Source organism: Elephas maximus, chromosome 19, assembly GCF_024166365.1.
Source record: "Elephas maximus indicus isolate mEleMax1 chromosome 19, mEleMax1 primary haplotype, whole genome shotgun sequence".
NCBI lineage: Eukaryota > Metazoa > Chordata > Mammalia > Proboscidea > Elephantidae > Elephas > Elephas maximus.
In genome coordinates, this window is record NC_064837.1 from 19481072 (window position 1) to 19505763 (window position 24692).

Below are 24692 nucleotides of genomic sequence, written 5' to 3' on the forward strand. Positions count from 1 at the left end.
GGGTTGGGGAAATAACAGTGGAAAATCACAGGCTCTTTTGGAAGATTTTCTCTTCATTTACTCAACAAATAATTAGTGAGTACTTACAGTATACTTTGGAGCCCTGGTGGCACAGTGGTTAAGAGCTCGGCTGCCAACCAAGAGATTGGCAGTTTGAATCCACCAGCCACTCCTTGGAAGCCCTATGGGGCAGTTCTGCTCTGTCCTATAGGGTCACTATGAGTCAGAATCAACTCAATGGCAATGAGCTTGGTTTGGGGTTTTTTTTTTTTTTATAGTGTACCAGGCATACTGAGAATACAGTGATAAGATCTCCCCTGCTGTGAAGGAACTTACCTTCTAGTGCAAGATGCAGAAGAATGAACAGGCAATTAGAGTATATATAATGAGTTTTATTTTGGGGTACATGTAGTGGTGGGACCTGAGGCAGCCATTGGTCTAGCAGGGAGGGAGGGGCAATAGCCAAGGTAAACTTTTCAGAGGAGATGGTTCTTAATTGAAGTTTAAAGAATGGGTAGGAGTTAGCTAGAGGAGGAGGGAAAGGAGAGCAGTCAGGTGTGTCCCAGGCAAAGAAATTAGCATATGCAAAGGCCTGAGGCTGGGACAGAGAGTGTAAGAGTTGGAGAATTGTGAGTCGTTGATTCCTTGTGTCTTGAGAGTAAAATTCCTAGAGCAGGTAAATGGGAGCCACATCCCAGTGGTCATGCTATAAATAATCTGACATATATCCTGAAGGGGAAACCTGGTGGTGTAGTGGTTAAGTGCTATGGCTGCTAACCAAAAGGTCAGCAATTTGAATCCACCAGGCACTCCTTGGAAACTCTGTGGGGTAGTTCTACTCTGTCCTATAGGGTCACTATGAGTCAGAATCGACTCAACAGTAGTGGGGTTTGGGTTTGCGGGTTTTATCCTGAAGGCAGTAGGAGCTAGTGACTGCTTTAAATAGGGGAATAACATGTCAGACCTGCGTTTTAGCAATATAGCTCTGGCTGCTTTCTGAAAAATTTGATTGGAGAAGACTAGAAATAGGAGACAAAGAGGGTACTGCAGTGATCCAAATAAGATATGAAAAGAACCTGAACCAAGAAATGATTTTGGAGATTGGGAGAAGTGGACATAATGAGCTATATTAACGGGGTATAACCCATAGGACTTGATTAGACATGGGGAGCTGAGGGAGAAGGAGGAGTCAGGAATAGCACCTAAGTTTCTGGCTTGGAAACTGGGTAGAAGATGGCCCATTCCCTAAGATAGGGAATAAAGGTAGAGCTTATTTTAGGAGAAAGATGATAATTTAGTTTTGGACATGTCGAATTTGTCATTCTTATAGGACATTGAGGAAACCATAGTAGGGTAGTGGTTAAGAGCTACAGCTGCTAACCAAAAGGTTGGCAGTTTGAATCTACCAGGCGCTCCTTGGAAACCCTATGGGACAGTTGTACTCTGTCCTATAGGGTTGCTATGAGTTGGAATTGGCTCAACGGTAACAGGTACAGGACATTGAAGGAGCCCTGGTGGCTCAACAGTTAAACACTCAGCCACTAACTTAAAGGTTGGCAGTTGGAACCTGTCCAGCAGCTCTACAGGAGAAAGACCTGGCGATCTACTTCTGTAAAAATTACAGCCAAGAAAACCCCATGGGGCAGTTCTACTCTGTAACACATGGGGTTGCTGTGAATCAGAAATTGACTGGATGGCACCAAAGAACAACATAGGACATCAAAGCAGAGATATTCAGAGGTGAACACATATATAGGGCTGAAGCTGAGGAGGGCAGTCTAGACCAGAGATAAACAGTTTTGAAGGCATTCGCTTGTAGATGATAATGATACCATGAGAGTTGATTCGGTTGCTCAAGGAAAGAACATAGAATGACAAATAGGGTGACGATGTAAGAAAGAAAGCAGATACGTGGATACATGGCAGGGTGAGGTTATTATAGAGGCAGGGATGGGAGTGGGACCCAGAGCACCGGTGAACACATGAGCCTGAAAGAGGATGAGAGATCTTTGTTGTGTTTGAGGGAAAAGAGGAACAGGTAGTTAAGAAGGCAGGTAAATTTGTAGGAGGAAAAGGAGGGAGGGCCTTTTCAATGTTTTCTCTTTTGTCTTTTTTTTTTTTAATTTTTATTAAGCTTCAAGTGAACATTTACCATTCCAATCAGTCTGTCACATGTAGGTTTACATACATCTTACTCCCTTCTCCCACTTGCTCTCCCCCTATTGAGTCAGCCCTTATAGTCTCTCGTTTCGTGCCAATTTTGCCATCTTCCCTCTCTCTCTATCTTCCCTTCCCCCCTCCAGTCAAGAGTTGCCAACACACTCTCCAGTGTCCACCTGATTTAATTAGCTCACTCTTCATCAGCATCTCTCCCCCCCGCCACTGACCAGTCCTTTTCATGCCTGATGCTTAGTCTTCGGGGATGGTTCCTGTCCTGTGCCATCAGAAGTTCTGGGGAGCATTGTCTCTGGGATTCCTCTAGTCGCAATCATACCATTAGGTATGGTCTTTTCATGAGAATTTGGGGTCTGTATCCCATTGGTCTCCTGCTCCCTCAGGAGTTGTCTGTTGTGCTCCCTGACAGGGGAGACATCGATTGTGGCCGGGCACCAACTAGTTCTTCTGGTCTCAGGATAATGTAGGTCTCTGGTTCATGTGGCCCTTTCTGTCTCTTGGGTTCTTAGTTGTCGTGTGACCTTGGTGTTCTTCCTTTGCCTTTGCTCCAGGTGGGTTGAGAGCAATTGATGTATCTTAGATGGCCGCTTGTTGGCATTTAGGACCCCAGGCGCCACAATTCAAAGTGGGATGCAGAGTGTTTTCGTAATTGAATTATTTTGCCTGTTGACTTAGAAGTCCCCTCAAACCAAGTTCCCCAGACCCCAGCCCCTGCTCCGCTGACCTTTGAAGCTTTCATTTTATCCCGGAAACCTCTTTGCTTTTAATCCAGTCCAATTAGGCTGACCTTCCTTGTATTGAGTGTTGTCTTTCCCTTCACCCAAAGCAGTTCTTATCTACAGATTGATCAATAAAAAGCCCTCTCCCTCCCTCCCTCCCTCCCCCCTTTGTAACCACATAAGTATGTGTTCTTCTCCGTTTTTTCTATTTCTCAAGATTTTATAATAGTGGTCTTATACAATATTTGTCCTTTTGCAACTGACTCATTTCGCTCAGCATAATGCCTTCCAGATTCCTCCATGTTATGAAATGTTTAAGAGATTCGTCACTGTTCTTTATCGATGTGTAGTATTCCATTGTGTGAATATACCACAGTTTATTTACCCATTCATCCGTTGACGGACATCTTGGTTTCTTTTGTCTTTGAAGCTGGAGGCACATGTCTGCTAAGAGCAAGCCAAGGGTGGTGTGAGCAGAGGTTCTTGCCTTTAAGGTTTAATATAAAATTTCCATTTTATCTCTTACTGTTTAGCTGTTTTCTAGATTGAGTTGGTCATTGCTTATAAATGAAACTACCAACTTCCTATGTGGCATGGTGTGTTTCTGACTACCTATTTACGTATGTGGTAGCATGTCAGGGTGCTTCAGAGGAGTCGCTCCTTTGGTAGAGCACCTCACCACTGTCCTCTCCTAGTTCGCAGCTATTACAGCCCCAAACTGGAAGGCTATTTGAATAAGAGATAAGTTGTCCTGCTGGATTAGCTGCACTGTCCAACTATCTAGAATGAAAGCACCAAAGGACAACTTGAGTAAGCATTTTGTAGCTCTCTTTATACTGGCCTCAAGCTTGGGATAGTATCCTTTCTGAAGGTTATAAATTTCTTTTTTTGTGTGTGTGTGTAATATGTATTTGTGTTTTTAACTTTTTGTACATCTCAGGGAAGGTATTTTCAGCATGGCAGCTGTCATTGGATTCATTAAATTTTTATTATTTTTAATTATACAAATAATGTATGAATATATTCTTGGTAGAAATCGCAAATAATTACAGAAGTATTAGAGTCAAATGTGGAGTTTGTTTTCTAAGCTATTCTTGAAGCTGTTTATATCTTAACCTTGTATATCATCCTTGGGTAACTACTTCCCCCTTAATTTCTTTTAAATTCACATCTGTGAGCCTGGCCTGTTAGTTCTAGACTATCGGCACTTGAGGAAGAAGTCTGTGCAGTTTCATATCTCTTCATTTATCCAGTCAGGAAACCACACTGCCTTTTTTACCTACTTTCTCAGGCCCTAGCCAGCTTGCCATATTCTTCTCTTTCTTGCAGTAAGCCCCAAGAGCTCCACTTGCTTTGTCTCTTCCTTGAAACACACAGACTGATGAGAATTGGGAATGTTATTTGACATATGTTTGAGTGCTTAGGCATTGGGAATACAGAGAGTAAAACAACTGTAAGTGATCGTTAACCTCAGAGAGCTCTCAGTCATGTGTGGAAGACAGAAACACAAGTATATGGTTATAATGCAGTGTGGCAAGTGCTGTGATAGAGGCTGGGTGAGGAGGCATTTTTTAATTTTGTAGCTGAATAATAATACAAGGGCATTTCTACACTAAGCCACAAACACTTGAAAGAGGCATGAAGGCTTACGGAACTGCAGGTAGTTCAGTATGGCTAGAAACTTCTTGTTGGTTGCTGTCAAATCAGTTCCAATTCATGGCGACCCCATGTGTGCAGAGTAGAACTGCTCCATAGGGTTTTCAAGGCTGTGACCTTTCAGAAGCATTTTGCCAGGCCTGTCTTCTCAGGTGCCCCTAGGTGGATTAAGCCACCATCCTTTTGGCTAGTGGTCAAGTGCTAACCATTTGCACTACTCATGGCTAGAAACTAGGATGTGAGAAGTGTTCTTGCTAGAATCTCAAGTCACTCTTTACCCTTTTCTTTCCTTTCCTTCATCCCCACGTCCAGTCAGTACCAAGTGCTGTTGATTCTACCTCCTAAACATAACTGAACCCATTTTCTTCTGTTCATTTCTACTGCCACCATCCTAGCCCAAGCCAACATCATTTCCATAATCCATAGACTATTGAAAGAAGTTCCTGACTATTCTTTCCACATTTATTTCTGGACCTCTTCAGGCCTTTCTTTTTAGACAGTTACCCAGTTGAGCTTCCGAATACACGTTCCTTGTCAAGTCACTCCCCAACTTAGAAGTCTTCAGTTAATTTCTCTTTACTTTTAGGATTGGGTCCAAAATCCTTGACGTAGTCTACTGGGCCCCACGTGATCTGGCCTTTACTACTCTAACATTACCTTATATTCCTCTTCCCTCCTTTGTTACTGTGCTCCAGCCACATGGGCTTCTTCCCAGAAGGGCCCAAGCTCTTTTCTGACAGCTGGTTATGTTCACAGTGCTCTTCTTCTCACCATTCCTTTGCCTTTGTCAGTCCCATTCTTACCCTTCAAGTCTCAGCTTAAATGTCACTTTTTCAGGGAAGCGTTTCCTGATCCCTGAGACTGGCTCGTTCTTCTTCGTAATAACACTTTTTTTTTTTTTAATTGTACTTTAAGTGAAAGTTTACAGTTCAAATTAGTTTCTCATACAGAAATTTATACATACATTGTTATGTGACCCTAGTTGCTCTCCCCGTAATGTGACAGTACACTCCTCCGTTCCAACCTGTATTTCCCATGTTCATTCATCCAGCTCCTGTCCCTTTCTGCCTTCTCAGCTCACCTTCAGACAGGAGCTGCCCATTGAGTCTCATGTATCTACTTGAGCTAAGAAGCACACTCTTCAAAAGTACCGTTTCATGTGTTATAGTCCATTCTAATCTTTATCTGAAGAGTTGGCTTAAGGAATGGTTTTAGTTTTGGGCTAACAGAGAGTCCAGGAGCCATGTCTTCAGGGGTCCCTCCAGTCTCAGTCAGACCGTTCAGTCTGGACTTTTTACTAGAATATGAGTTCTGCACTCTACTTTTCTCCTGTTCCATCAGGGACTCTGTGTTGTGTTCCCTGTCAGGGTGGTCATTGGTGGTAACCGGGTACCATCTAGTTGTTCCAGTCTCAGGCTGCTGGAGTCTCCGGTTTATGTGGCCCATTCTGTCTCTTGGGGTTGTAATACTATGTTTTTAGTTACGTGATGTTTAGTGTGTGGCGTTGTTTAAGGTTTCTGTCCCTCACTAAATGGAAGGCTCTGTGGGAGCAGGGTCCTTATCTAGTGTGTTCACTGAGCCTAGCACATTGTCTGACATATAGAAGATTCTAAATAAATGTTAGCTGAGTATATAAATGAAAGGAATAGCAGTAAAGGGTGAGGCAGGAGAGGGGAGCAGGGGCCAGATCTTTCGTAAATATTGAGAACTTTTGGATATCTGGTAGTGAAGGATTTTAAGCAGGAGAATGACATGGCCCAGTTTGTGTATTGATCACTCTTTCTAATACTTCTAGTATTGGAACACATTTCTTTGTTTTCTAAAGGAGTATTTTAAAATTAAAGAAGTAATGCTAGCTCATTGTACTTACACAGAATTGTATATGAAGTTTAAAGTGAAAGTCATTTTATTCCTACCTTCAGAGATACCACTCTTATCTATTTGATAGATACCGTTCCAGTCCTTTTTCAAGTGCATTCATAAATGTGTACGTGTACACACATATCCAGTAGACAGTTGAAATTTTTTTCTTTAACAAAAATGGAATTATTGTTGTTGTTAGGTGCCGTCGAGTCAATTTCAACTCATAGCGACACCATGTGACAGAACAGAACTGCCCTATATGGTTTTCTAGGCTGTAATCTTTACAGGAGCAGATCACCAGGTCTTTCTCCCATGGAGCTGCTGGAGGGTCCGAACTGCTAGCCTTTCGGTTAGCAGCCGAGAGCTTAACTGTTGTGCCACCAGGGCTCCTTAAAATGGAATGTACTATGTATACTAATCTGTATCTTGCTTTTTAAAATTAATCAGTTGGACATACAGTCAGTTCTGCTGTAATGCAACACGTTGTTAGGTGCCTTTGAGTCAGTTCTGACTCATAGTGACCCTTCATACCAGAGAACGAAACACTGCTTGGTGCTGCACTATCCTCACAACTGTTGCTATGTTAGAGGCCATTGTTGTTGCAGCCACTGTATCAATCTCTCTTGTTGAAGATCTTCCTCTTTTTCACTGACCCTGTTTATCAAGCATGATGTCCTTCTCTAGGGACTGGTCCCTCCTGATAACATGTCCAAAGTACATAAGACAAAGTCTTGCCATCCTCCTTTCTAAGGAGTGTTCTGGCCATACTTCTTCCAAGACAGATTTGTTCGTTCTTCTGTCAGTCTATGGTAATTCAGTATTCTTTGCTAACACCATAATTCAAAGTCATCAGTTCTTCTTCCTAAAAATCACAATGCTATGCAGAATCGTGCCACTAAAACCACAAGACTTATGGGAAAAATGGGGCTAGGAGCACAACACTTAAAAACTTCCTCAGTGACATACTAAAAAAAAAAGACAGGAACCTAATGAAAACAATAGCACAGTTTTTTTTTTTATGTGTTAAATGGTTAAGAAATCCATAAATACTACAATAAATATGCCACTTTATCTTTAAAAAGACCTGACATTTGCTGGTGAAATGGTGTTTGGAAGGGTTGCAGCTGGTGCGTTACTGTAAAGTGGTGGAAGGACGGTTATCTGAAATCAGATGGACAGCTGTAAAACCAGGTGTGGATAGGCGTGGCTCGTGTGTTCACATGGCAAATCGAGGCCACTGGTAGATGTTGGAGAGATGTGTGCATTTTGTGTATTCCTATGTGCATTCTGGGTATTCCTCTGTGGCTCACCTAGGGTTCTCCATTCCCTTAGTGTTTCTCATGAATAAAATCACGCGTAAACAAATGAAAATTTGTGTTATGCTCAAATTGTTCCCTCATATATTAATCACAACGAAACATATTCACATTTTCAAATCAAGCATTATAGCAGAACTGAATGTATTTCCACTAATAATGTGTTTTCTTGGTATGTTCTTTATATGGCTGCATATTTCATCTTAAAGATGTATATCATTTATTTAACCTACCTATTTAATTCACATACTGGCTGTGAATTGCTTGCTCATTCTCATTGTCTTTTTTGGGTGATCAGCTGTAATAGGAATTGCTCCTTTGACAACTCCTAGGGAGTTTCTGTGAGTCGGAATCGACTGGATGGCACACAACAGAGTTTGTAGCATAACTACCGAAATTCAGATCCATGAATAAGAAACAAGGTTTGGCCTCAGGTGGTTGTTAGTAATGATAGTGAAGACCTAACTAGTTTGTTCTCTATCTGCCAAGCCCAAGCTTTGGTTCTCACTCTCTGAATGACTACAAGAGGTCAGCTTGTGGGTTGTTGGTTTTCAGCGTTGAACATCCAGCCTGGGGAGGGACTACCAACCTCAGCTGCAAGTGGCATCCTCGTAAACAACTGAATCTCACATTTAAACTCCCTCTACAAGTCAGGCCACTCAAAATCAGTGCTGCCAGGGCTTCCAAGCATTCTTTAGCTAGTGAGTGTACCCTCTGCTCTGCTTCATCTCCTTTTGGAAATTGGAAAAGGTTGCTGCCTGGAAAATAAGTTGTTGCTGGTAGAGAGGAGACTGAGATTTCCACAGGAGTCAGGTTCTCCTTTGGTGCTGTGATATGCATGGGTGTTGGTCAGTGGGCTGGTCCCCTGTGATAGGCTCCTGGATTCTGGAAATAATAATTTGTTTATGGAATTTCTCATTGTTTACTTGTCATGTCTGCATTGTTAATTCAACAAAAGCATCACTATTCCATCCATTAAATTTGGCAGAATAGAGGTTGGCTGAATTTTTTGTTCCCCAGTTTGCTGATTGAAAAAGTTGGAGGGCTGTTCTTCTAGACAATGCTTTAGGCACCGTGAACTCAAACATGCAGAAGATGCTACTGTTGCCTTGTACCTTGGCTGTTGGAGGAAGTTGCCAGTGGCTTGGATAAAGTAGAGCAAAGTTGTTTTCTTTTTTAAAAAAATTATTGCTTTCTAAAATGCAAAAAAAAAAAAAAAGCGTGCTTATTGTCCAAAAAATTTGGAAATGCAGATAAACAGTGTTTACCATCTAGCGATGACCACCATTAATCTGTTAGCATATGCCCTTCCTGCCTGTTTCTGTAGGGCACAGCATTTATATGGAAAATGACTAATATCTGATACCTGACAAATCAGAAGGGAAAAATCCATGCCTAATCCTTCCACAACCCAGAATCTGATTGGAAAATTGACATTCTGATTTCTTAGGTCAGCACAGTTACCTGTACCTTCCTGTTTATCAAGGTAACACAATTAGAGTGATACTTTAATGACCTCCCTCCCATGCTTAGAGAGAAACTTCTCAAGTCACTTGAATAAGGAAGAATGAGTTGAAGAAAGGCTAGATATCTAATAGGACAAACTATTGTTTTGAAAGATTGAATATGAAAGGGTCCATTTCATGAGGAAGCATCTTGAACTAGTGATAAACTGGGGAGTAGGGGATTAATTTGAATCCTCTTGGGCATAGAAAGTTCTGACTGTTTGGAAAGCTGGGTTCTACTTGGAGAAGTTTAAAGCAGTAACGCTGGGTTTGGTTTCTAGGTGGGAATAGAGGTTGAAGAAGATTTAGTAGAAGAGCGATTGCTTTCTTTAATATTTTAATTAAATATTTTTGAATAGGTAATGTAGTCTCTGTGTGTATATATATGTATATATATGATTTTGGCTCCCTTTTCTTAGATTACTGGTTCAATGTTAGTCACCTTTGCCTTTTTTTTTTCTCATATTACTTTTGGCCTTGGGAGATCATTCCATGAGTGATTGCCTTCACTTTGATTGTACCTCTCTAGAGGCTGGCAGTTTGACAGCTTTCATTAACTTTGTCCAACATCTTGTATGTCAGAGACAGGATAGTGCAAAGGTTAATAGCCTGGGCTTTGAGTCCTAAGTTCAAGTCCTAGCTTCAGCAGTTACTAGCTGGGAGCCTTTGGGCATGTTCCTTAACCTGGCTGAACTTCAGTTTCCTCATCTGTAAGACGATGATGGAAACCCAGGTGGCATAGGGGTTAGGAGCTATGGCTGCTAACCAAAAGGTCGGCAGCTGGAATTAACCAGACGCCCCTCGGAAACCCTGTGGGGCAGTTCTCCTTTGCCCTGTAGGGTCGCTATGAGTCGGAATTGATGATGATAATGATAGACTCAGTGAGATAATGGGTGTAAAGAACAATGAGTAGCATATCACAAGTTCTCATATATTAGTGGCGGTAATTGTTACTTTATGACCTGTTCGGTTTGCATTTTTCTCTATCTCTAACCTGAGTGAACATTGAGGCTTGGCAGTTCACATACTGGCAGCCCACTGTCTATTTATGGACATGTTTTGTTTGACTTAAAGAGTTTTATTTAATAATGAAACATTTCACACAAACACAGGAGAAAATAATGGAATGAATCCCCAGATACCCGTCACTTACATTCAGTAGTTTTCAAGATTTTTCCACATTTGTTTTGTTTTTCTCTTTTTTCTTTTTCCTTCGGTTGAAGTAGTATAAAGTAAACCTTATACATCATGCCACTGTATCCCCACATACTTCCATACACACTTTCTGAAAAATAATGGTAATTTTCTTACATACGACAATGCCATCGCCACACCTGTATCTGATCCGTAACTTCAGTTCTTGGATTATCTAACAAATATCTTCTTGTAACTGGTTTGTGGAAGTCAAGATCTGCATGTTATTTTTGATTGTTTAGTCTCCTAAGCCTCTTAATGAAGAACAATCCTGCCTTCCCTTTTTAAAGTTTTCTTCATGTCTTTAACTTGTCACAGAAGCCCTGTCAGTTGTTGTCGAATTCCCACATTCTAGATTTGTCATTTTGTTTCCTTGCAGTATCATTTAACTTGTCCCTCTATTCCGTATATTCCTGTAAATGAGAGTTGGCTCTAGAAGCTTGGTTAGGTTCAGATTCAGCCTCTTTGGCAAGAGAAAGTCGTAGATGATACTGGGTGCCATATTTTGTACTGCGTCAGGAAGTGTCTGGTTATCTCACTTTTAGCGATGCTAAGACTAATCAGAGGGCTCAGATGGCTGAAATGGTGGATTTTTGTTTTGGTTTTTAATGTCAGTCAGTTGCCAGCTAGTTCACAAAAAAAAAAAAAAAAAGATATGGCAACAGTCTGCTGGAGCTGAGTAGCAGCTACCCCCTCTTGGTGGGCCTTGTGTTCTCTCTCTTGCCACTGCCCCCTGCACCTTGCCGCCCCCACACATTGCTCTCTTACATTATCCACCTGTCTTCGTAGGCATTTAATTTTGTGACCCTCCCTTAAAAGTACCCCTGGAGGAGGTTAATGCAGTTGAGGTTTTTCAGAGGTGTTTACAGTGGTTTCTCAAAGATTCTCTTTAACATTGTTAAGTCCCCCAAACAGACCTGACTTTGGGCACGGGGAAGTGTTTTAATTATTGGGTCATAGGTATTTTACTGGGATTCACATGAAGTTGTCATTGGTGTTGACCCAGAATCTAGTTAGCAGTATATGCTGATACCAAGCTGGCTTACTGTCTGTCTCCCGTCTAGTAGCCTGGGAAATCTGAAGGTGTCAATTCTGTTTCCACATGAAATGTGTACGTCTGGGAATTGAGGCCTACGTACAGAGCTCTGGGACAACTTCTTTCCTCAGCATCCTGTTGAAGCCAGGCTTGGTGAGAGCTTACACTGCCTTAAGCATGTGAACTGGAAATCTCCAGGTGCAATCTAGTAAAGCCTGATTGCCACCTATCAAACCAATTGGTTAAAAATAAACTTTGTGTCTCATGTAATTTTTCATAGCCCCAGGCTTTATTTATTTTTATTATGGTAAGGTACATATAACATAAAATTTGCCATTTTAACCATTTTTAAGTGTACAATTCAGTGACATTAGTTATATTCACCATGTTGTACAGCCATCACCACTATTTTAAAACTTTTCATCACCCCAAATAGAAGCTCAGTGCATATTAAGTTGAGATTGCCATTCCCCTCCAGTCCCTGGTAACCATAATACTTCAGTCTCTGCATTTGCCTATTCTAGTTATTTTGTATAAGTGACTGACTTATTTCACCTCTGCATAATGTTTTCAAGGTTCATCCATGTCATAGCATGTATCAGGACTTCATTTATCCTTATAGCTGAATAATATTCCAGTGTGTGTGTGTCTGTGTGTGTGTGTGTGTGTGTATATATATATATATAAGGAGCCCTGGTGGTGCAGTGGTTGTGCACTCAGCTGCCAAACAAAAAGTCAGCGATTTGAAACCAACAACCGCTCTGTAGGAGAAAGATGTGGCAGTCTGCTTCTGTAAAGATTTGTAGCTTTGCAAACCCTATGGGGCAGTTCTGCTCTGTCCTATGGGGTTGCTATGAGTTGGAATTGACTTGATAGCAATGGGTTTGGTTTGGTTTGGGTATGTATATACCACATTTTTTTGTATCCATGCATCTCATGATGGACATGTGGGTTGTTTCTTTTGGCAACTGTGACTAATACTGCCATAAACATTGGTGTACAAGTATGTGTTTGAACTCCTGCTTTCAAGTCTCCTGTTGGATCATATGCTTTAACTTTTTGAGGATTCCCCAGGCTTCAGTTGCCTGAAACCTCTAGCAGAGTAAGAACCTTATTTCCCTAAATTTGGGGATGTTTCTGCCTGGAATTTTTGCATGTTCTTCCTGCCTGAATCTCTTGGGTCTCCCTTTCTGTGGTGGTTTTTTTCCTTAGGTGCTCTATTGTAAGTTGAGAATAATGGTTTTCTTTCTGCCTCTGAATATGCAAAACTGGGTAGTATATAAGTATATATTTTTTCTTGCATTTAATCAAGAATCCAGCAAAACAAACATTGTCCAGCAAAGAAGCACCAGTTCACTTTGGGAAATCCAGGTTAGGTGACCTGGAGTGCAGAACTTTCACGTGACCAACTTTATATTTGCTTGAGGGTTTTTTTTTTTTTAAGTGCGTTATGTAGGTGGCATTTTTCTTCAGATCCATCATTTGTCTTGCTTTTCAACACCCCTTGCATAGCTTGCGCATCTGAGCTGCCACTGCCACTGCTGCCACCCCTGCTGAAGCTGCTGAAGGTGCTGTATGTGCGTGGTACACATCTAATGCCTCTACCCTGTACTCTCACTCCCTCCCTCCACACATGAGTACAGCCATAGGTCAGTGCATGGTTGTAGAAGGCCTGCTTCCTTAGGCAAGTTATCTTGCCTGTGTTGACTTGGAGTTCCAATTCCTAGAGTTGTATGGTGTCCCTTAGGTTAGCAGTTCCAGAGCTAGTGCCTTTATGAAGCTTAGAAAAAGCTTTTGGCCTGATTTTCTCTGGATAAAGTGAGCATTAATTTAATCTACAATGATAAAGAATAGTTGAGACATTGTACTTGTAGGTAAATGCTGTGAAACCTCATTATTTCATTGTTCTGTAATTATATCAGCTTAATTTTTTGGCCTCATGAATATAAAGATTCCACATCTGTAAGGTGGGCACCATGGCAGTTTTTCAAGGTTGCTGTGGGGATTATATTACCTTTATGTCATTTATATAATCCTTTTGTAAATAGTTTGCAGTATGTACCTCTTGTTATATCCTTTCACCCTGGAAGCTCTTTGAAAGTATTCTTTTGTGAACTGAGATTTGGCAACATGAGATGACAAGAGTCAGTTCATAAAAGCCTCCTCATACAGGAAGAGACTCCAGGTTGTCTCTCTTTTTCTTAGGCCCTAAGAAGCAGCTTGATGAGATTACTCATCAAAGAAGGTAGGGACAAAAAAGTAGGTTTTTCAGATATTGATTATGTGAAGTGTGCTGGTGAGGAACATCCACTAACAGGCAAGGACTGAGGCTACTTGCCTGGACCCTAGGGCTAATGTCTTTCTTTGTCTTTTTGTGGCTGGCAGAGTAGAAGGTTCTCAAAGTGCATTGGCCCCTACCTACAAGCCCTTAACCACCCCATTTGACCTTGGTCACCAAACCACTTCAGGGCTTTATTTTTATCCTAGGCGTTTCATTTCAAGATGTGAGGTTGGTTTCTTTGCTCTAACAGAGCAAAGTTCTCTGGGGGAAGAAATAGTGCCAGGGTGCAGTTGAGGCTGGTTAAACACCAAAACCACACTCTTCGTGTTTCTGGGCTTGAGACGTGACATAAGGCATGCTACAAACACCAGCTTCCACACTGTGAAGAAACCGTCAGATACTTGACTGTGTTTATTTTTGTTGTTGTTTTGTATTTTTAGACAAGTAAAGTGTGAAGCAAGAAAAGGCGAACCTTCCATTCTGCTTTATTCAGAAATCTAATTCTAAGAATGGATGCTTTCTTAAAATCCAGTATTTCCCAGCGTAAGGTTTTCATCTTCCCCAAGAGTATTGCTGAGAACTCACAACTTACCAGGTCTCAGGAAACCGGATTACCAACATATCCTGTTCGCGTGCATGTGTGCATTCTGTGTTACCCACAGGCCACTTTCCACCCCACGTGACCTTTAGTTACCATCCGGAAAGTCAGGACCCAGATACCAGTCAGAATTTCCAGGCTTTGGTTTGGTTTAGACATTTTAGCAAATGTTAGCAGTAGTAATTTTAAAGAGACTTTCTGAGTGGCACGCATGGTGAGTAGGAAGTAATAGATTCTGAAGAGGTGGGAAAGGCATTTGCCTGTGATCTTCTCAGTAACGTGTTTGAAACTGAACCTTCAGAAGGAAACTTGAAGCAATTGAGATGCACAAGAGAAAAGAGAGCTAATTGATTGATTAGAAGTCAAATATGTGCCCCAGTTCTTAGGTTTTAAGGCTAAATTCTGAAGCCCTTATTTCATTCATCGAAATCATAGGATTCATTATGAAGTTGTGTATAACACACTCCATCAGTCTTATTTTCATTAGCATTTCCCAATTAATATTTCAGCCAGAGCCGGTCATTTAATGAGTCAGTTGGAGTTCCTGGGTGATGCAAATGGTTAACGCACTTGACTGCTAACCAAAAGGTTGGAGGTTTGAGTCCACCCAGAGGTGCCTCAGAAGAAAGGCCTGATGATCTACTTCTGAAAAATCAGTCACTGAAAACCCTGTGGAGCACAGTTCTACTCTGACACACACAGTCACCATGAGTCAGATTTGACTTGATAGCAACTGGTATTGGTTTTTTGTTTTTAAATGAGCGAGTTAATGGTCTAGAACAGGGGTGGGCAAGCTACTACAGTGGCCTGTGAGCTAACAATGGTTTTTATATTTTTAAAGCTTGTTTAAAAAGAGGAACATGTGACAGAGTCATATGTGGCTGGCAGTGCCTAAACTACGATGCTGTCTGACCCGTTACAGAAGAAGTTTGCTCACCACTGCTCTGGAAGGTGGGAAGGGTGGCGGCAGCTACTGCTGAACTCCTTCATTTAGGACAGCGGTTGTTAATGTGAGTGTTAGTACCTTTTTGGGCAGGCAGTTCTTCATTATGCTGGTCTGTCATTGCAGGATATTTAGCGTTCCTGGCCCCCACCCACTAGATGCCAGCAGTGGTCCAAATGCATTTCCAAACACTCCTTTGGGGAGGGGTGATCCTGTTCTGGCTGAGAACCTCTGATTTAGGAACTCGATGAACTCAAAAACGCCTATTAAATTTTTCATCTTCGTTTCCTCTCCGTCTGAGAACCAGACTTGGGTTTTGGATCCTCATGGCATAGGAATCCACAATAGTGAGAAAGAATTTGGGTGGCTAGTGGAATAGGGAGTTTTCAGAAACGTTTTAAGGAGACCATTTGCTAAGTTTGTTTGTTGCTTGTTCATCTATTTCAAAAATTGTTGGAATTGTTTAATGAAAGGTTTGTTTTGATATTGCTCATGCTTTGAAAAACATGTTCCTCTCTGTGAGAGGAAGAGCGGCCATCTTTGGCCTTACTGTACAGATGATTTTGAGATCTGTGGGAATCTGTATGGTGTACTTGAGAGACTTGTTCTAAGCCAATGTAAAGATGTAGTTTTGGCATCTCATGAATAACCTGATATCCAGACTTAAGCCAGAACTCTGGGGCTAGAGAATTTTCCAGTCTGGGAGAGTTGACTGAGAAAAGTCCTCCCTTTGGCTCGTTACCAAGTTAGACAAGGGAGCAATCAGCTCCTGAGTTCCAGCCAACAGGAATGTATGTGAGGGTGTACTATAAATTGTCCCTTAGGACCCAGCTCCTGGTCTGTGAAGAGCCTTCCAAATCAGAATGAGACCGGCACATTGGATCCTTGTTCAATCTGCAGCTGCTATAGGGAGGAATAGAGTATTGAGGCGATGTTGCCTGGGAGCAGCTGGCTTCCTATAGTAACGCACTGCCTGTTGGTGGGTAAGAGACTGCACTGGCCTTTTGTTTTCCCCATGTTGCCTTTCTCACTGATTTACTATATTGCTTTTTGTTTCTGACCGTACTTTTGGGGAGATGTATCCGTAGTTCTGTCATTCTGCAATCTCTCTCTGCTCTTAAAGGTTTCAGAATTTCATCGTCTTGAATGTGATGTGTTTGGGCTAAGACAGAGAATATGAAATAGTAGTTTTCTTGGCTCGTGATCTTTCCCCAGTCTGCAGACTGTTTGTTTGGCTCCAGGGAAGAACTCCGGGTTTTTCTCCTCTTGGAAGCTTTTTTCACTTTACTCATAAATATTTACTATTGAAGTTGCTGCTCAGTTTAAGTCTCCCTGAGTATTACCATGTAAACTCTTTAGACCAGAGAAACTATCTGGACCCTCTGTCCTGATGCTTGAGTCCCTGTAAAATGTATTTACTACACTTTTATTTTTTAAGAGTTTCAGTGGCTTTTTGAGTTATTTGTTTTTTATCTATCTGCTGATCCAGAATTTATGGAGCATCTACTGTGGGAATCCCTAGGTATCCCCTAGTGTTGTTCTTTCCATGTCATTCATGCCTACAGCCATCAGAGAGCTGCATACCCACAGGTGACATGTGGACCACCAGTAGTATTGCTTTTACAGAACTGTACTTCGGTGTAAGGTCTTCAGCCTATATTAAGACATATCATAATAAAGAGGTCTGGGGAATCATTGCTATTTGCATCACAAAGGGTCTTTCTGGAAATCCACGGGAGAAATCTCTGCTTCCTGTATCAGAGATAGTTATGTTGTGTGGGTTTTTGTTTTCTAAACCTCATGTACATTTATGAATTTGTTGTTTAGAATAACTCTATTTTAACTGTTCCGGAGGTTAGAGCCAAACTCTGTAACTTCCTTTAATAAGCATAAAGGACTTATTGGCATGCAGTTTGTGTCGTGACCTTATTACTGGTGATCTCTTTTCTATATTTTCTCTTTGGCTCCTCTTTCTTGTTTTTAATTTGTTTTATCTTGCAGCACACTATACACTTTGATATGTTGCTTTAAATAACAGATTCACAATTTTGTGTAGACATTTTTCTCTTTTCCTTATTCAGTGGTAAAACCTCTTTTTGGGGTAACTAGGAGTCCCTTTTTGTTTTTTTTGGAGTCCCTGAGGGTCAGGTTTTTTCCTACTGCCATTCAGGTCATTTCCGCAAATATTTAGTGAGCGTCTATATATTAGTCATTATTCTAGGTGCTGCACATACAAAGGTAAATGATGTTGGGCCTTCCCTCCAGGTACTCACAGCTTAATAGGAAACATGGAATATGTAAGTAACTACTCAAAAGAAAGCGTTACAAGTGTAATAATAGAAATATGTACACCATACAGAGGTAGTAGAGGGAAGACAGAGGTTAATTTTGTGCCCTTAGTTTTGAAGGATGCAAGAAGTTCTGTAGGTAGATGTGGGCAGTACAGTTTGCTCACAGAAGGAATAGCATGGATAAAAACACAGTGTGGTTAGGAAACTGCAAACAGGTTCCTAGCCAACAGTCTGTCATTAGCATCTTAGGCCGTGGCACAGACATCCACATCCATGCTATCTAATCAGTCAGTTGGAACAGAAGATTCATCACAAGGTAGATACTTCTGGACTTTTGATTTGGCCCAAGCTTAGAAGTAAGTCCTTCAGAGATTTCTTCTCTGCTTTATTTTATGCATTAGCAAAGGTTGACTCATCCTAAAGTCATGTCTTCCATCATTCCGGGAAGCTTTCTGAGCCAAGCCGAGCTTTGCTTAGGAATAAGTTATGTTTTGTGTTGTGACCATTGGCAGTAAGTCATCTTCTTGCCCATCACACGCACAGTGGGACTGCACTATTGAAGCATATGGGAAAGAGGAGTCTGGATAATACCTTCTGTGGGTTTACATTTTTCTGGGGAGTTTCTTTCTTGGTAAAGATGCTAAAACCTTATTCTCACTAATGAGATTTTGAGCTGACTTGTACCACAGACCTCTGAGATGCTCGATGCTAATTTGTAAAGCAAACTGTGTTAAATCAGTTGACATTCTCTCTGAGGAGTTTCTTTGGGAGGTTTTCTTTTACACTTCTGGACAGATCTGTAAAACAGTATGGTTCTTAAAATACTTAGAAGTGACATATGTCACAGGGTTGGATAGTGCCTTGGTGTCCCTGAGAAGCTGTCGCTTTTGGTCAAAGCAGACTAGCAGTCAGATCTTATATCCCTGAATTTCCGTTTATTTCTAAGAACAAATTTCTTAATCTTTTTCCATGTTTGTACATCTGTAAAATGGGGATATAGTCTGCACTATCAGCAGATCTAACATTTAACGCCAGTGTAACTACTGCACCTAGATAGAGTCCCAGACTTTTAGCACAGTCAGCTTCATTTCTGCTACCTCAGAGTTAGAATCTGGGTGGAGGTTAGGGCATATGGGGTAAAGAGTATTGGCTATGGAACAAAGACTTTTTATGGAACAGCAGAAAAGGTGGTTTGTTTGGTTTTTTTTACTTTTGTTCTACAGTTTTGCATATATATAGAAAAGAGTACTTATCAAAGCTGGACAGGTTGATGAGTTATCACAAATTGAACAGGCTTGTGTAATCAGCAGAGTGATTGGTTTTTGACTTATATCACTTCCATTCTTTTCTTCCCTTTTAACTCTAAACTCAATTTTTGCTATATATTTGATAGTGATAGGGATAGAATGCTGTAGATAAATTAGGAAGAAGGCATAATGCTCACTTTGCCCCTGTTCTATTATGCCTGTCAAGATTGGTTTTCATTAAGAAAGGATAAGAAGGATGAGGGAAACCTGGAAGATTAAGAATTGGATCAATGATGAGAGATTCGAAGGTGTTTGCTCTGTCTTCTGAACTAGATAGTTTGAGTCTGGGAACTAGCACAGAAAAGGTTTGACTGACAAAGAGCTAGATGGAAGCAGGTCTTGCCTCAAGTCACAGTGAAACATGAATCCTTCACCAGGAGGGCTGTGGTTTTCGGCCTTACATTTGAACTCCCTGGCTGTTGAGGGGGAAGAGTGACAGCATGGCCTGCCAGCTCCTGGAGGTGCTGAGGTCCAGCATGGCCATGGCCTCCCAGAAGTTCTGCATTGCCAGGGTAATAGTCTTGCCTTTGGCATTATAAGCTAAAAATGCCAGTTTGTACCAGGTCATGCTTTTGTCTTTGTGTAACCCATTTTTATTCTGTTTTCTTCTCTTTCTGCTGCTGGCTGCCAGCGAGGTAGAGTTGCCTCTGTTGATAAAGAACAGATACAGAAGTTCACATCCAAACCTGAGTAACCATTTTTAACTTGAAACACTTTTCCTAGGAGTTGATGCGCCAGAATCCTTCCCTTATTTGGTGCCTTCCTTAAATCTGAAGCTTGCACAAGGTTGCCAGAGTTCTCTGTATGCTTTTTGGTGCCCACAGCAGAGTGGTTTATGAAATCTTCTTTTTGACCACGCTTGTCTTAAACTGAAGCTTCATTCTCATTTGGGTTCTTAGTTCTTGCTCCTCCCTTTCTTGAGACATTCAGGGGTTTTCCTGTATTGTGATAGGTGGGTAGGCAGGAGGGTATATTTTCAGGTAGTTTTTCTGGACTGTGCACAATCCCTTGATGATAGTGTGTGAATGCACGTATGTTCTTTGACTCTTAAAGATCTCTTTCCTTATTAATCAGGCAAATTCTGGATGTATGGAGAAAAATGTCAGGATTGTCGTTTTTGTTTTATTTATTGGTTGTATTGTTGCTGTTGTTTTACTGCCGTGGATAACAAGCTTATTTTATTCGCTCCTCTCACTTATCTTTTCTTTCTTCTTTCTGTCTTTATCCTGGAGGCAGTTGTTAAGTTCTTCCCCTGACTTGCATGATATTATTTGGCCTGGAAGTATCCGCTTCCCTTAATCTGCAAGATTTCTCAGTTGGTTTGGGCTGGTGGTCTCTCAATGAATGGTAGCTGAAACCAGTGGTGGGTTTTTGTTTGGGGTTGCTTTAGCTTTTGGTCTTTATAAATAGCCTAGTGTCTGTCACCTTGGTTCTGCTGAAAAAGTTGCTTTTTTTAAAGGTGAAAGATTAAGAGCTCAGACTCTGAGCCAGGCTGCCTGGGTTCAGATTCTGGCTCTACACCTCCCTGCCTGTGTGATGATGACCTTGGTCAAGATGATGACCTTGGCCAAGTTGCTTAACTTCTCTCTGTGTAACATAGAAATCCTGATAGTATTACTAATAACCCGTTGCCGTTGAGTCAGTTCCGACTCATAGCGACCCTATAGGACAGAGAGTAAAACTGTCCCAAAGGATTTCCAAGGCTGTAAATCTTTACGGAAGCAGACTACTCCACATCTTTCTCCCTCGGAACAGCTGACGGGTTCAAACTGCCATCCTTGCAGTTAGCAGCCAAGCACTTCATAACTGTGCTACCAGGGCTCCTATAGTGTTATTAATACTTTAGAAGTAGCAGCAGCAGCAGCACCACTACTACCGTGATTACAATCACAGGTTGGTTGTAAGGTTAAATGAGTTAATAGACATGAAGTGCTTAGAATAGTGCCTTACACATAGGTGGTGCTATAGAAGTTCTAACCATTATTGTGATTATGACTATGATTATTATTGTTGTGGTTAAGTATGGCACACTTGTTTTGTTCAACTGGAAACCTGAGCCTTTACTGGATTATGTCTGAGAAAGTTCAGAACTGACTATAAACTCAGCCTGCTCTTAGTTGGAGATGTGCCCCCAAGCTTCTGAAAGGAGCAGCTCCATATTTATGATCAGATGCCTTCTGTGTAGGTTATATAGCTGGTCAGAATAGGAGAATACTAGGTAGGTTCTTCCAATCTGTTGCTCCCATTGGCTGAGCCCTGTTTGTGCTTCAGAGTTTGTCTTTTGCTGCTGCCATATGGCAAGCCAGGAATTGTAAAAATACGGGCGTTGTAGTCTTTGGAGGTACCTCTCTCATCCATCCATCTGTCCATCTACCACCTATGGATAACCACTCTATTCTGGGATATAGAAATGAACCCTTCACTAAAGGAGATTACAGTCTAGATCTTTGCTGACCAGTATGGTAGCTACTAGCTATATGTGACTACTTAAAATTAATTAAAATGAAATAAAATAAAAAATTTAGGTCCTTCATCACACTAACCACATTTCAAGTGCTCAGTAACCACATGTGGCTAATGGCTACTTTATCGGACAGTGCAGATGAGAAATATTCCCATCATTGTTTAAAGTTCTATTTGACAGAGCTGGCCTAAAGACAGACGTGTGTGTATAATTAAGATGCATGGTGATACCCAGAATAACAGAGGTGTATGCAATATCCTCTGAGCCTGGAGGATAAGGTTTCAGACTCAGCCTGGAGGTAGGGGGCTGAGGGAGGCATAAGCAAGGAAAAGCTGGGCTTTGTAAGATAAAGGAGGAAACCCTGGTGGCGTAGTGGTTAAGTGCAACGGCTGCTAACAAAAAGGTCGGCAGTTCGAATCCACCAGGCGCTCCTTGGAAACTCTGTGGGGTAGTTCTGCCCTGTCCTGTAAGATTGCTATGAGTCGGAATCGACTCGATGGCAGTGGGTTTGGTAAGATAAAGGAGTGAGTGAGGCGGCATTCTCGGTAGAGGATACAGCAGTGTAAAGAACGTGGTGAATTTAGGGCCTCACTAGTAATTCTTTGCTGTTGAAAACGTAGGCTGTGTCAGCAAGGGTGGAGGCAGAGGGATGAAGACCAGACTGGAAAGGCTGTTTATACACCAAGTATTTATTGGTCAGCTATTATGAGCCCACTCTAGGGATTCTGTGATGACCAAAACGCACAGTCCTTGTTCTCGTGGAATATATATATACACACACACACACACACATACATACATACATATGTGTATGTCAGTCAGTAGTGCTAAGTGCTATGAAAGCAGGGGGAGCTAGAGCAGTGGTTCTCAAACTTTGCTGCACAGTGCAGTCACCTGGGGAGCTTTTGAAAATCCCCATGCCCAGGCTGCATCCCATACTAATTAAATCAGCATGTCTGGGGGTGTGGGCCAGGCATTAGTGTTTTTTCAAGATTCCCAGATAATTCCAGTGTGCTGTAATGTTTGTAACCACTAGGCTAGAGAGTAAGTGCAAAGGTCCCAAGGTGGGAGCATGCTTGGCACATTCAAGGAACAGAAGGAGGTAGCAGTGGAGTAAGATTACATAGGCCTTTTTTAAGTCATTGTAAGGTCTTTGGCTTTTATTCTGATGTTCACTGCAGTTTCCCCTTGCCCAGTTACTTGGGCTGGAATGTAGCAGACTGAAGTGCTGCTATTCAGCATCAGAATCCCTAAGTCCTGACAGTACTGTTTTCATTTGAATACTTGTGTCTAGGTTTTGCCAAATTACTCTCCTAAAAGAATTTAGACTTAAATTTTCACAGATAGTAATGCGTGTGCCACTTGCCTACAGTATTAATTGTACTGTGTTGTTTTTCTTGGGAGTTTTTTGTGTCCATATATTACCTGGGTAGCCTGTTTAATCACTATCAAGTCTGTTTTAATAAGTTCTTCGGCAGTGACTTACTAAATAGATACTAAGTTCCAGACGTCATGCTAGGCCATTTAAGAATATTATTAAAAGGACATAAAATAAGAATATTGGTTCTGGGCTACTGCTCTTCTCTGTACATTGAGTTACTTGGAACTAGAACCACTGGGACTGAGGGGCAGGGATCATGATTGAGTGTGGAATGATTATTTTCTTCATCTGTCTTTCCACTCTTCTTCGTCTCAGTTGCCACTGGATGATTGCAAAAGCCTTTTCACTGGTATCCTGGCCTCCACATACTTGCCCCACCCCCTTCCCCCCCAAAATAGTAAAATTTCTAGGCAGCAGCCAGAATGAGTTTTTGAAAATGCAGGTTTGCTCATGTCTCTTCCCTGCTCAGAACCTTCAGAGGCTTTAAGATCAAACTCTTTAACAAGGACTTCTATGACTTGGCCCTGCCTATTTCCCCAGCCTCCCTCCCACAGAATCAATCATCTAGCTATGACATCACCCGTGCTGTCCCTCCTGCCTGTGACAGATCAAGGCATGACTCCCCCCTCCAAAACCACCCTGATTAACTTACTCAACCTTCTCGTTTCAACTCAAGGGTCTCTTCCTCTGAGAATTTCTCTGATGCTCTTGCTGTGTATTTCCACAGCATCCTACACTTCCCAGTTGTGACAATTCATAATTGTTTGTGCCACCTACAGATTGGGCCTCATTCACTTCTCCTGCAGTGTGTCCTGCACGTGAAGGTGCCCAGTAAGTTTCTGTTGAATGAATAAATGGATGGTAGACAGAATGTGAGGAAAGGACCTCACCATCTTTCTCACGCTCTGCTTGCTGACCATTCATTTATAAGATGGGTTTGAGCTGTGTATGTATCCTTGGAGAACTCTCTTTGGTTACCGACCTGATGGCAGAGTGGGAGTTTCAGCCATTTCTCTCTCATTTTTTTGTGCAGTGCAGACATAGGGTGTCCCAGCTACCTTACTGTTTAGGTGGTGGGCATGAGAGTTCCCAGGCACTGAGAGAGATGAGTCAGAAAGAAGAGTCATTCAGAAAGTAACCCAGTCAGAGCAACAGTGTTGCCCTTTGGCTGAACTTTCTCTCTCTCTATATACCTTGAAATGGTAAACTCCCGGGACTTTGGACCTCAGCACAGGGGCACCCAACTCTTAGTCTGGCACTTTCCCTTGATAGGGATGTTTTGGGAAATGTCCAGGAGTCCTCTGGACAAAGTGAAATCTTTATTGGGCTGAGTATGTTCTACTTCCACCCATCATGTAGCCCCATAGTGGCTTCTGAGGTGCAAACCTAAGGAGCCCCATTTGTATTTCTCTGTAGCCTTTGGGGCTTTTGAATTTGAAAGCTATGGGAGCAGCATTGACTTTTGGCATTTGGGTGTTTGTGTATGTGTGTGTGTGTTCTCATAGAATAAGACGATGTTGCTTTGATGCTGGCCAGAAAAGTTAGATTTCAATAGAATCATACGTGTGTGGGCTTTTAGCATTGAAATGAACTCTATAGCTTGGTGATTCTCCTGGGGTGGTGGGAGATGGGTGGGTATCAGAATATCCTGGGGGAGTTCTTGTAAGCCACATTCCTCTTTATTATCTCTCTTCATCTCTTGTTGTTGTTGTTGTCTTTAGGTGTCCTTGAGTCAGTTCTGACTCATAGCGACCCTACACACAACAGAATGAAACACTTCGCGATGCCGCGCCATCCTTACAATCATTATGCTTGAGCCCGTTGTTGCTGCCATTGTGTTCATCTGTTTCATTGAGGGTCTTCCTCTTTTTTGTTGACCCTCTGCCAAGCATGATGTCCTTTTCCAGGGACTGATCCCTCCTGATAACATGTCCAAAGTACGTGAGATGAAGTCTTACCATCT

The 24692-nt window shown here is 41.8% G+C and overlaps 1 protein-coding gene across 4 annotated transcripts in view; it reads left to right on the top strand.

Annotated features, from left to right (window-relative positions):
• SMG6 (SMG6 nonsense mediated mRNA decay factor) overlaps positions 1–24692 on the top strand; it is a 235631-nt gene that overhangs the window by 17916 nt on the left and 193023 nt on the right. The gene's annotated exons all lie outside the window — the stretch shown is intronic.